The sequence below is a fragment of the Macaca mulatta genome, chromosome 7 (assembly GCF_049350105.2).
Source record: "Macaca mulatta isolate MMU2019108-1 chromosome 7, T2T-MMU8v2.0, whole genome shotgun sequence".
NCBI classification, from domain to species: domain Eukaryota; kingdom Metazoa; phylum Chordata; class Mammalia; order Primates; family Cercopithecidae; genus Macaca; species Macaca mulatta.
Window position 1 is genome coordinate 175,087,001 of NC_133412.1, and position 9,724 is coordinate 175,096,724.

Below are 9,724 nucleotides of genomic sequence, written 5' to 3' on the forward strand. Positions count from 1 at the left end.
AATGCTTCCAGTTTTTGCCCATTCAGTATGATATTGGCTGTGATAAATAGCTCTTATTATTTTGAGATACGTTCCATCAATACCTAGTTTATTGAGAGTTTTTAGCATGAATGGTTGTTGGATATTGTCAAGGCCTTTTCTGCATCTATTGAGATAATCGTGTGGTCTTTGTCGTTGGTTCTGTTGACGCGATGGATTACATTTATTGATTTGCATATGTTAAACCAGCCTTGCATCCCAGGGATGAAGCCGACTTGATCATCGTGGATAAGCTTTTTGATGTGCTGCTGGATTCAGTTTGCCAGTATTTTATTGAGAATTTTCATATCAATGTTCATCAGGGATATTGGTCTAAAATTCTCTTTTTTGTGTGTGTGTCTTTGTCAGGCTTTGGTATCAGAATGATGTTGGCCTCATAAAATGAGTTAGGGAGGAGTCCTTCTTTTTCTATTGATTGGAATAGTTTCAGAAGGAATGGTACAGCTCCTCTTTGTACCTCTAGTAGAATTCAGCTGTGAATCTGTCTGGTCCTGGACTTTTTTTGGTTAGGAGGCTATTAATTATTGTCTCAATTTCAGAGCCTGTTATTGGTCTATTCAGAGATTCAACTTCTTCCTCATTTAGTCTTGGGAGGGTGTATGTCTTCAGGAATTTATCCATTTCTTCTAGATTTTCTAGTTTATTTGTGTAGAGGTGTTTATAGTATTCTCTGATGGTAGTTTGTATTTCTGTGGGATTGGTGGTGACATCCCCTTTATCATTTTTTATTGCATCTATTCGATTCTTCTCTTTTCTTCTTTATTAGTCTTGCTAGTGGTCTATCAATTTTGCTGATTTTTTCAAAAAACCAGCTCCTGGATTCATTGATTTTTTTGAAGGGTTTTTTGTGTCTCTATCTCCTTCAGTTCTGTTCTGATCTTAGTTATTTCTTGCCTTCTGCTAGCTTTTGAATTTGTTTGCTCTTGCTTCTCTGGTTCTTTTAATTGAGATATTAGGGTGCCGATTTTAGATCTTTCCTGCTTTCTCTTGTGGGAATTTACTGCTATAAATTTCCCTCTACACACTGCTTTAAATGTGTCCCAGAGATTCTGGTACATTGTGACTTTATTCTCATTGGTTTCAACGAACATCTTAATTTCTGCCTTCATTTCATTATTTACCCAGTAATCATTCAGGAGCAGGTTGTTCTGTTTCCATGTAGTTGTGTGGTTTTGAGTGAATTTAATCCTGAGTTCTAATTTGATTGCACTGTGGTCTGAGAGACAGTTTGTTGTGATTTCTGCTTTTACATTTGCTAAGGAGTGCTTTACTTCCAAAAGTGTGGTCAATTTTGGAATAAGGGTGATGTGGTGCTGAGAAGAATGTGTATTCCATTCATTTGGGGTGGAGAGTTCTGTAGATGTCTATTAGGTCTGCTTGATGCAGAGCTGAGCTCAAGTCCTTGTTAACCTTCTGTCTCATTGATCTGTCTAATATTGACAGTGGGGTGTTAAAGTCTCCCATTATTTTTGTGTGGGAGTCTAAGTCTCTTTATAGGTCTCTAAGGACTTGCTTTATGAATCTGGTTGCTACTGTATTGGATGCATATATGTTTAGGATAGTTAGCTCTTCTTGTTGAATTGAATTGATCCCTTGACCATTACATAATGGCCTTCTTTGTCTCTTTTGATCTTTGTTGGTTTAAAGTCCGTTTTATCAGAGACTAGGATTGCAACCCCTGCTTTTTTTCTTTTTTCTTTTTCTTTTTTCTTTTTTTTTTTTTTTTTTTTTTGCTTTCCATTTGCTTGGTAGATCTTCCTCCATCGCTTTATTTTGAGCCTAAGTGCATCTCTGCATGTGAGATGGGTCTCCTGAATACAGCACACTGATGGATCTTGACTCTTTATCCAATTTGCCAGTCTGTGTCTTTTAATTGGGGCATTTAGCCCATTTGCATTTAAGGTTAGTATTGTTATGTGTGAATTTGATCCTGTTATTATGATGTTAGCTGGTTATTTTGCCCATTAGTTGATGCAGTTTCTTGCTAGCATTGATGGTCTTTAGAATTTGGTATGTTTTTACAGTGGCTGGGATCAGTTGTTCCTTTCCATGTTTAGTGCTTCCTTCAGGAGCTCTTGTAGGGCAGGCCTGGTGGTGACAAAATCTCTCAGCATTTGCTTGTCTGTAAAGGATTGTATTTCCCCTTCACTTATGAAACTTAGTTTGGCTGGATATGAAATTCTGAGTTGAAAATTCTTTTCTTTAAGAATGTTGAATATTGGCCCCCTCTGTCTTCTGGCTTGCAGAGTTTCTGCCAAGAGATCCACTGTTAGTCTGACAGGCTTCCCTTTGTGGGAAACCCGACCTTTCTCTCTAGATGCCCTTAACATTTTTTCCTTCATTTCAACCTTGATGAATCTGGCAATTATGTGTCTTGGGGTTGCTCTTTTCGAGAAGTATCTTTGTGGTGTTCTCTGTATTTCCTGAATTTGAATGTTGGCCTGCCTTGCTAGGTTGGGGAAGTTCTCCTGGATAATATCTCGAAGAGTGTTTTCCAACTTGGTTCCATTCTCCCTGTCATTTTCAGGCACACCAATCAAATGTAGATTTGGTCTTTTCACATAGTACCAAATTTCTTGGAGGCCTTGTTCATTTCTTTTTACTGTTTTTTCTCTAAACTTCTCCTCTCGCTTTATTTCATTAATTTGATCTTCAGTCACTGATACCCTTTCTTCCACTTGATCTAATTGGCTATTGAAACTTATGCATGTGTCACATAGTTCTTGTGTCATGGTTTTCAGTTCTATCAAGTTATTTAAGGTCTACTCTACACTGCTTATTCTTGTTAGCCATTCGTCTAATCTTTTTTCAAGGTTTTTAGCTTCCTTGCAATGGGTTCAAACTTCCTCCTTTAGCTCAGAGAATTTTGTTATTACAGACCTTCTGAAGCCTACTTCTGTCAGCTCGTCAAAGTCGTTCTCCATCCAGCTTTGTTCCATTGCTGATGAGGAGCTGCGATCCTTTGGAGGAGAAGAGGTGCTCTGGGTTTTAGAATTTTTCAACTTTTCTACTCTGGTTTCTCCCCATCTTTGTGGTTTTATCTACCTTTGGTCTTTGATGCTGGTGACCTACAGATGGGGTTTTAGTGTGGATGTCCTTTTTGTTGATGTTGATGCTATTCCTTTCTGTTTGTTAGTTTTCCTTCTAAGAGTCAGGTCCCTCAGCTGCAGGTCTGTTGGAGTTTGCTAGAGGTTCACTCCAGACGCTGTTTGCCTGGGTATCACCAGCATAGGCTGCAGAACAGCAAATATTGCAGAACAGCAAATATTGCTGCCTGATTCTTCCTCTGGAAGCTTCATCCCAGCGGGGCACCCTCCTGTATGAGGTGTCAGTCGGTCCCTACTGGGAGGTGTCTCCCAGTTAGGCTATACGGGGGTCAGGGACCCACTTGAGGAGGCAGTCTTCTGTCCTTTCTCAGAGCTCAAACGCCATGCTGGGAGAACCACTGCTCTCTTCAGAGCTGTCAGACAGGGATGTTTAAGTCTGCAGAAGTTTCTGCTGCCTTTTGTTCAGCTATGCCCTGCCCCCAGAGTTGGGGTCTACAGAGGCAGCAGGCCTTGCAGAGCTGTGGTGGCTCCTCCCATTTCGAGCTTCCCTGGACACTTTGTTTACCTACTCAAGCCTTAGCAATGGCAGACGCCCCTCCCCCTACCAGGCTGCTGCATCACAGGTTGATCTCAGACTGCTGTGCTAGCAGTGAGCAAGGCTCCATGGGCTTGGGACCTGCCAAGCCAGGTGCGGGATATAATCTCCTGGTGTGCGGTTTGCTAAGACCGTTGGAAAAGCACAGTATTTGGGTGGGAGTGTCCTGATTTTCCAGGCACAGTCTGTCACAGCTTCCCTTGGCTAGGAAAGAGAAATCCCCTGACCTCTTGCACTTCCCCAGTGAGGTGATGCCCCACCCTGCTTTGGCTCGCCCTCCATGGGGTGTACCCACTGTCCAACCAATCCTAATTAGATGGACCAGGTACCTCAGTTGGGAATGCAGAAATCACCATCTTCTGTGTCAATCACACTGGGAGCTGCCGACCGGAGCGGTCCCTATTCAGCCATCTTGGAACAGAATCTCTCATTTTCACTAATTTAAAAGTAAATGTCTATGTGGCAAGTGGCTAGCATAACAGACAGCATAGGCCAAACCATTACCCACTTGTTTCTGTTTTCATAGCATATCACTGTCTGAAATTATCTTTCTCAACTGTTTACAAATTTACAGTTTGTCTTCCCCCATCAGAATGTAGGTTCTGGGACTGGGCATGGTGCCTCACACCTGTAATCCCAACACTTTGGGAGGCCAAGGCAGGCAGATCACCTGAGGACAGGAGTTCAAGACCAACCTGGCCAACATGGTAAAACCCCGTCTCTACTAAAAATATAAAAAAATTAGCCGGGCACATGGTGCACACCTGTAATACCAACTACTCAGGAGGCTGATGCAGGAGAATCACTTGAACCTGGGAGATGGAAGTTGTGGTGAGCTGAGATTGCGCCACTGCACTCTAGCCTGGGCGACAGAGCAAGACTCTGTCTCAAAAAAAAAAAAAAAAAAAAGGAATGTAGGTTCTACAGGGGAAGGGGCTTGTTTTTTCACTGCTATAATTCCAGCTCCAAAACACACAGTAGGAAGGCAATAAATGATAAATGAATAGTAGGAGAAAAGACAGACTTTGTAGGCTATTATCTTTACTTTTGTAGTTTGGTTAGATCTTGTGTCATACAGCTGTTGCCAAATACACTATGTAACAAAAACAACCCAGAACTCGATAACTTCAAAGAAACATCTTTTAATCGTACAGGTGTCTGGGTTACTTTAGGGTTACCTAATGCCCAGCAGACCCCCCAGGCTGGCTCAGCTGCGACCACTTGCACATGTGCAGCTGCCTGGGGGTGGCTAATGAGGTTTGGCGGGACTGGCCCTGCTCCAAAGACCAGCAGCAGGCCTGGGCGTGATGTCCCCAGGGCAATGGCCAAAACATAAGAGGCAGACAGAGCCCTCAAGGCCTCTCAAAGCTTAGGCTTGGAACTGAAACGCCATCACTTCTGCCTCATTCTACTAGCCCATGCGAGTCCACAGCTGAGCCCAAAGTCACAGGGCCCTGCAAAATCACATGATAACTGGTGTGGGCACAGGCAGGAAAGAGGAATTGGGGGCCTTCATGCAATCTACCATTTGGCTTTTTAGTTACTGGGATGGAAACTCAGTCTGACTAGCTCAAGAAAATGATAGATCATTGTAAAGATGTGTGGAGGAGGGAATCTCAGGGGAAGCCGAGGACAGGGGCTGGGCTGGGAACCCCAGGGACTAGAGAGCAGGTGTCAGGCTTAGACAGTTCTGGGAACCTCTGCAATTAGAACTCTTTCCAATATGTCTGGGGGTTTCCCAGTCTCTCTTCCAACTGGCTTCTCTACCCTCTCATCTCCATACCTTCCCTCTTACCTTCTGCCCCTCCTAACTTGGGCTTGAATGTAGCTGATGTGGCCTATCCAACTCCAGGTACTTCCAGGTTCTTCTGGTCTAGGTCTTTTGGCTGTCTCCACATGCTCTCCAAATTTCTTGGTTGTGATGGGTTCACACAACTTCTCACACCAGGACCCATCCTAAATTGCTGCCCAGACCACAGATTGGCTCCTCTTAAATTCAGGTTCCTAGCTCTGAGCCAATAAGCTATGGCTGCAGGACGATGTAGAACCAAATGTCCCTGAGAATAAGGCAAGCCTCATGGTGGACATGCCCTGCAGTCGTGAGCAGCAGAGCAAACGAAGTGCCAGTGCCTGCATATCCCGGATCCCAAAGGCTGAGAGAGTGGTGAAGTACAGGGCCTGGTATCTGTGATTATTGTGTTTGTCTTGCTCCTCTTCGTTTCGGAAACTGTCCTTCCCTGATTCCTTGGTAATTCAGGGGCAGGGGGGCTGTCAAACATGGTTCCCATTCCCCTCTCTTCCCCAGCTCTCTAGGGAGTCTGAATCCCAAGCCAGAACACCTAGGGTGGAGCTGCTCGAGTCGAGTCCTTCAGAGAGCCATGGGCTCGGAACACCGCACTGGACCCCTCCTGTGGAGATCCTGACCCCTCACTTCTGTCTTTTGCAAAGCCTGGTTGTTTTCCCTCCCAGCACCCTTTCAACAAATCTGCATTTTTTATTCAAGTGGGGATAGAGTGGTTCTTGTTACTTGGAAGCAAAGAACCCTAAGCAATATTATGTGCATGCTCAGGACAGAGTTCCCTCAGAAGGAAAGAGGCAAAGGATGGAGACAGAAATCACGTTTTCAACTGTCCTATTTCTGTATTAGGATGCATGGGTTACAAATTCTCCCCATCTACCAGGGTTGCATTAGGGTCACTTAGGTAGGAAAGAAACATACCAAGACAGATGAGGCTCACCCAAACTCTTGCTTCGTAACTTTGACTTGGGCCAGCATCTGGAGGCACCGTTTAAAAAGCTGAGGAGGGCATTGTGTGCCTCCAAAGTTACCCTGAGAAAGGCATAAGAATGCATCACCTTGAGCTAATTAAAAAAAATCAGACAACAAAAATGAGCAATGTTATATTCAAAAGTGGTGGTGGGTGGGGGAGTTCTCTTTTAAAATATCAATATCATAGAAGACAAAGAAAGGCTATAGAAATGTTTCAGATTGAAGGCCGCTAAAGAGATGTAAATTTAATGCAATGCCTGGCCTTAGGTTGGATCTTGTACTGGAGGGCAAAAAAAAGAAAATATTGTAAAACCTAGTATTAGGTCAACCGATGAAACTGGAACATGGGCAATCAGTTAAAGTCTTGTATCAATGCACATTTATGCGCTTATGTAAAAGAAGAGCCTTTTTCTTACAAAATACAAATTCAAGTATTTAGGGAGAAAAGGCCATAATATAAGCAACTACTCTCAAATGGCTCAGAAACAAATTGTAGATAGATAGACAGACAGACAGATACAAGCAGACAGAGATAGAAAGTGATCAAATAGGGTGACATGTCAATAGGTGAATCTAAGTAAAAGGTGTGTGGCATTCTCTATACTATTTTTATTTTTGCAACTTTTGGTACATTGGAAATCAGTTCCAATACACATTTAAAGGAAAAGGCTGGTGAGATGTTTATAGAATGGCTTCACTGGATTAAAATGTTACTAGCTTTTAATATTTTTATTTTGTTTTCCATGTAAGTCACTGATCCAGGCATGCACACACACACAGTATCATTGATGAAACGGCAGCTGATTTTATTGATCTTGTTACAGTGTTCTCTGAGTACCTTCTAACCACATGCCAGGCATTTTCATATATCATTCAAGGCTTACAGCAATCCGAGGGCTGACGATGATCATCTCCATCTTGCATGTGAGCAGGAGGCCCTGCTTTGGTACACTGTCATACCATGGTTCAGGTGTGCGCTGGTCAATACGTGCCCACAGCCCAAGGAAAGTAACAATCAGAAACACTTCTTCCCTGAAATGTCTGGGATGCCCTAGGAACCCAAGGCAGAGAGGCAGCCCTGCCCTGAAACTGGGAAGCAGAGCCCAGCAGAGAGAGGGACAGGCTCCAGGGCCGTCCTGGCCTCCGACACTGGGGTGTGCACACACTATGGCTCAGGGAGCAGCTATAGGCCGTGGCATACCACTGCAGGCCACGGTGGCTGAAGCAGGCCCTGTGGACTTTCCAGACACTTCTCAGAACTCAGTGAGTCCAGAGGGGAGAGGTGGAAAAGGACAGGCAGGTACTACTAGATGGTACAGAGACGGCTATATCAATGACCCCTCCACCACAGTGCAGCTTCCGCCCAGACACAGGACTGTGACATGATCTGCGGGGGGGCAGTGCAAAATGAACACGCAGGGCCACTTGTTTTAAAAATCTTAAGAATTTCAAGGTCAGGCACAGTGGCTCACGCCTGTAATCCCAGCACTTTGGGAGGCTGAGGCGGGCGGATCACCTGAGGTCAGGAGTTCAAGACTAGCCTGGCCAATGTAGTGAAACCCTGTCTCTACTAAAAATACAAAAATTAGGCGGGCATGGTGGTACGCACCTGTAGTCCCAGTTACTCAGAAGGCTGAGGCAGGAGAATCGCTTGAACCCAGGAGGTGAAGGTTGCAGTGAGCTGAGATCGTGCCACTGCACTCCAGCCTGGCGACAGAGCAAGACTCCGTCTCAAAAAAAAAAAAAAAAAAAAATTCAGGATGGTAATATCTGAACACTGAAGTGCAGGGCCCTTCTGAGCACAGTGCCTTACGTAACTGCACAGGGAGCAGGCCCCTAAAGCAGACCCTGACCAGACACTGCTGGGAACTTTATATATGCTATTCCTCATCTCACAAAGCCCTTTGAGGGGGACACTTTTATCTCGATTGAATAGATGAGGACGCTGAGCCCCAAGGTGATTAAGTGAACAAGGCCCAGCTGCCAGAGCTCAGTAACAAATGAATGGATAAATGAGTAGATGAATGAACGAAAGCGGCAGATAGCCCTAACTTCAAAGCCAGTGTTCTGTTCACTCTACAAGTTCACATGAGGGACACCCCTGAGAACTCTAGAAGGTAAGCTGGGCTACAATCAGTGGAATGGGTCTGGCAGTTTTTTCTGATATTGCTTTGTCCAGGCTGGCACAGCTCTGGGAAACCACAGAAACTCTGCCCTGCAATCCTGCGCAGATGGCACAGGCAGCGAGTGGCAGAACCTGGATTCGTGCAGGACCCCCTCAGCTGATTCCCTGCCCTTCCCATGAAGTCAAGGCTGCCAGGGCCCTGGACGCCCTTACCTAAGCGCTCGCCATCCGGGGCCTCTGGACGCCCTTACATAAGCGCTCGCCATTCGAAGGACCCATCTGTTGTTAATCAAAAGTTAATTTACTGTGAGCTAGAACTCATTTACAAGCCTGTAGCACGTGCTGTTACATACCTGAAACTGTGGGAAATTTTCATCTTAAAGTGTGGATTTGGTATCTACAAGAGCCAAGAGTACTGTGTGTCAAGTTGCATAAGGTAGAGACTAATGTCTGGGTTTACTTGGGTTTTTTCTGTTGAAGAAGAGAGCAGCACCGAACACGGGGTTCATGCCTGTAATCCTAGCACTCTGGGAGGCTGAGGCAGGTGGATTGCTTGAGCCGAGGAGTTTGAGATCAGCCTGGCCAACATGGCAAAACCCTATCTCTACTAAAAATACGAAAATTAGCCAGGTGTAATGGTGCACGCCTGTAATTCCAGTTACTCAGGAGGCTGAGGCAAGAGAATCACTTGAACCTGGTAGGCAGAGGCTATAGTAAGCCGAGATCATGCCACTGCAATCCAGCCCAGGCGACAAAGAGAGACTCTGTCTAAAAAAAGAAAAAAAAAGAAAGCAAACTGGCAATGAAGTGAAGTAATAGCAACAAACTAGGGCAATAAAGTCATCAAAACTTATTATTCCAAAAAGATATTCTAAAAATCTGAGAAAAGCACATAGTTATAAAACGTACATCACCTTCCAAAGTAAAGAACTATTCCTCTAAAAGGAAATCTGTTTGGCCATAACATTTATAACATTCATTCTAAGAAGGCAGCCTCATTGAATCAGTAATCAAAAGCCTCACAACAATGAAAAACCCAGGCTTAGATGGCATCACTGGTGAATTCTACCAAACATTTAAGGAATTTACACCAACCCTCCTCAAACTCTTCCACAAAATTGAAGAGGAGGGAACTCTTCCTAGCTCAT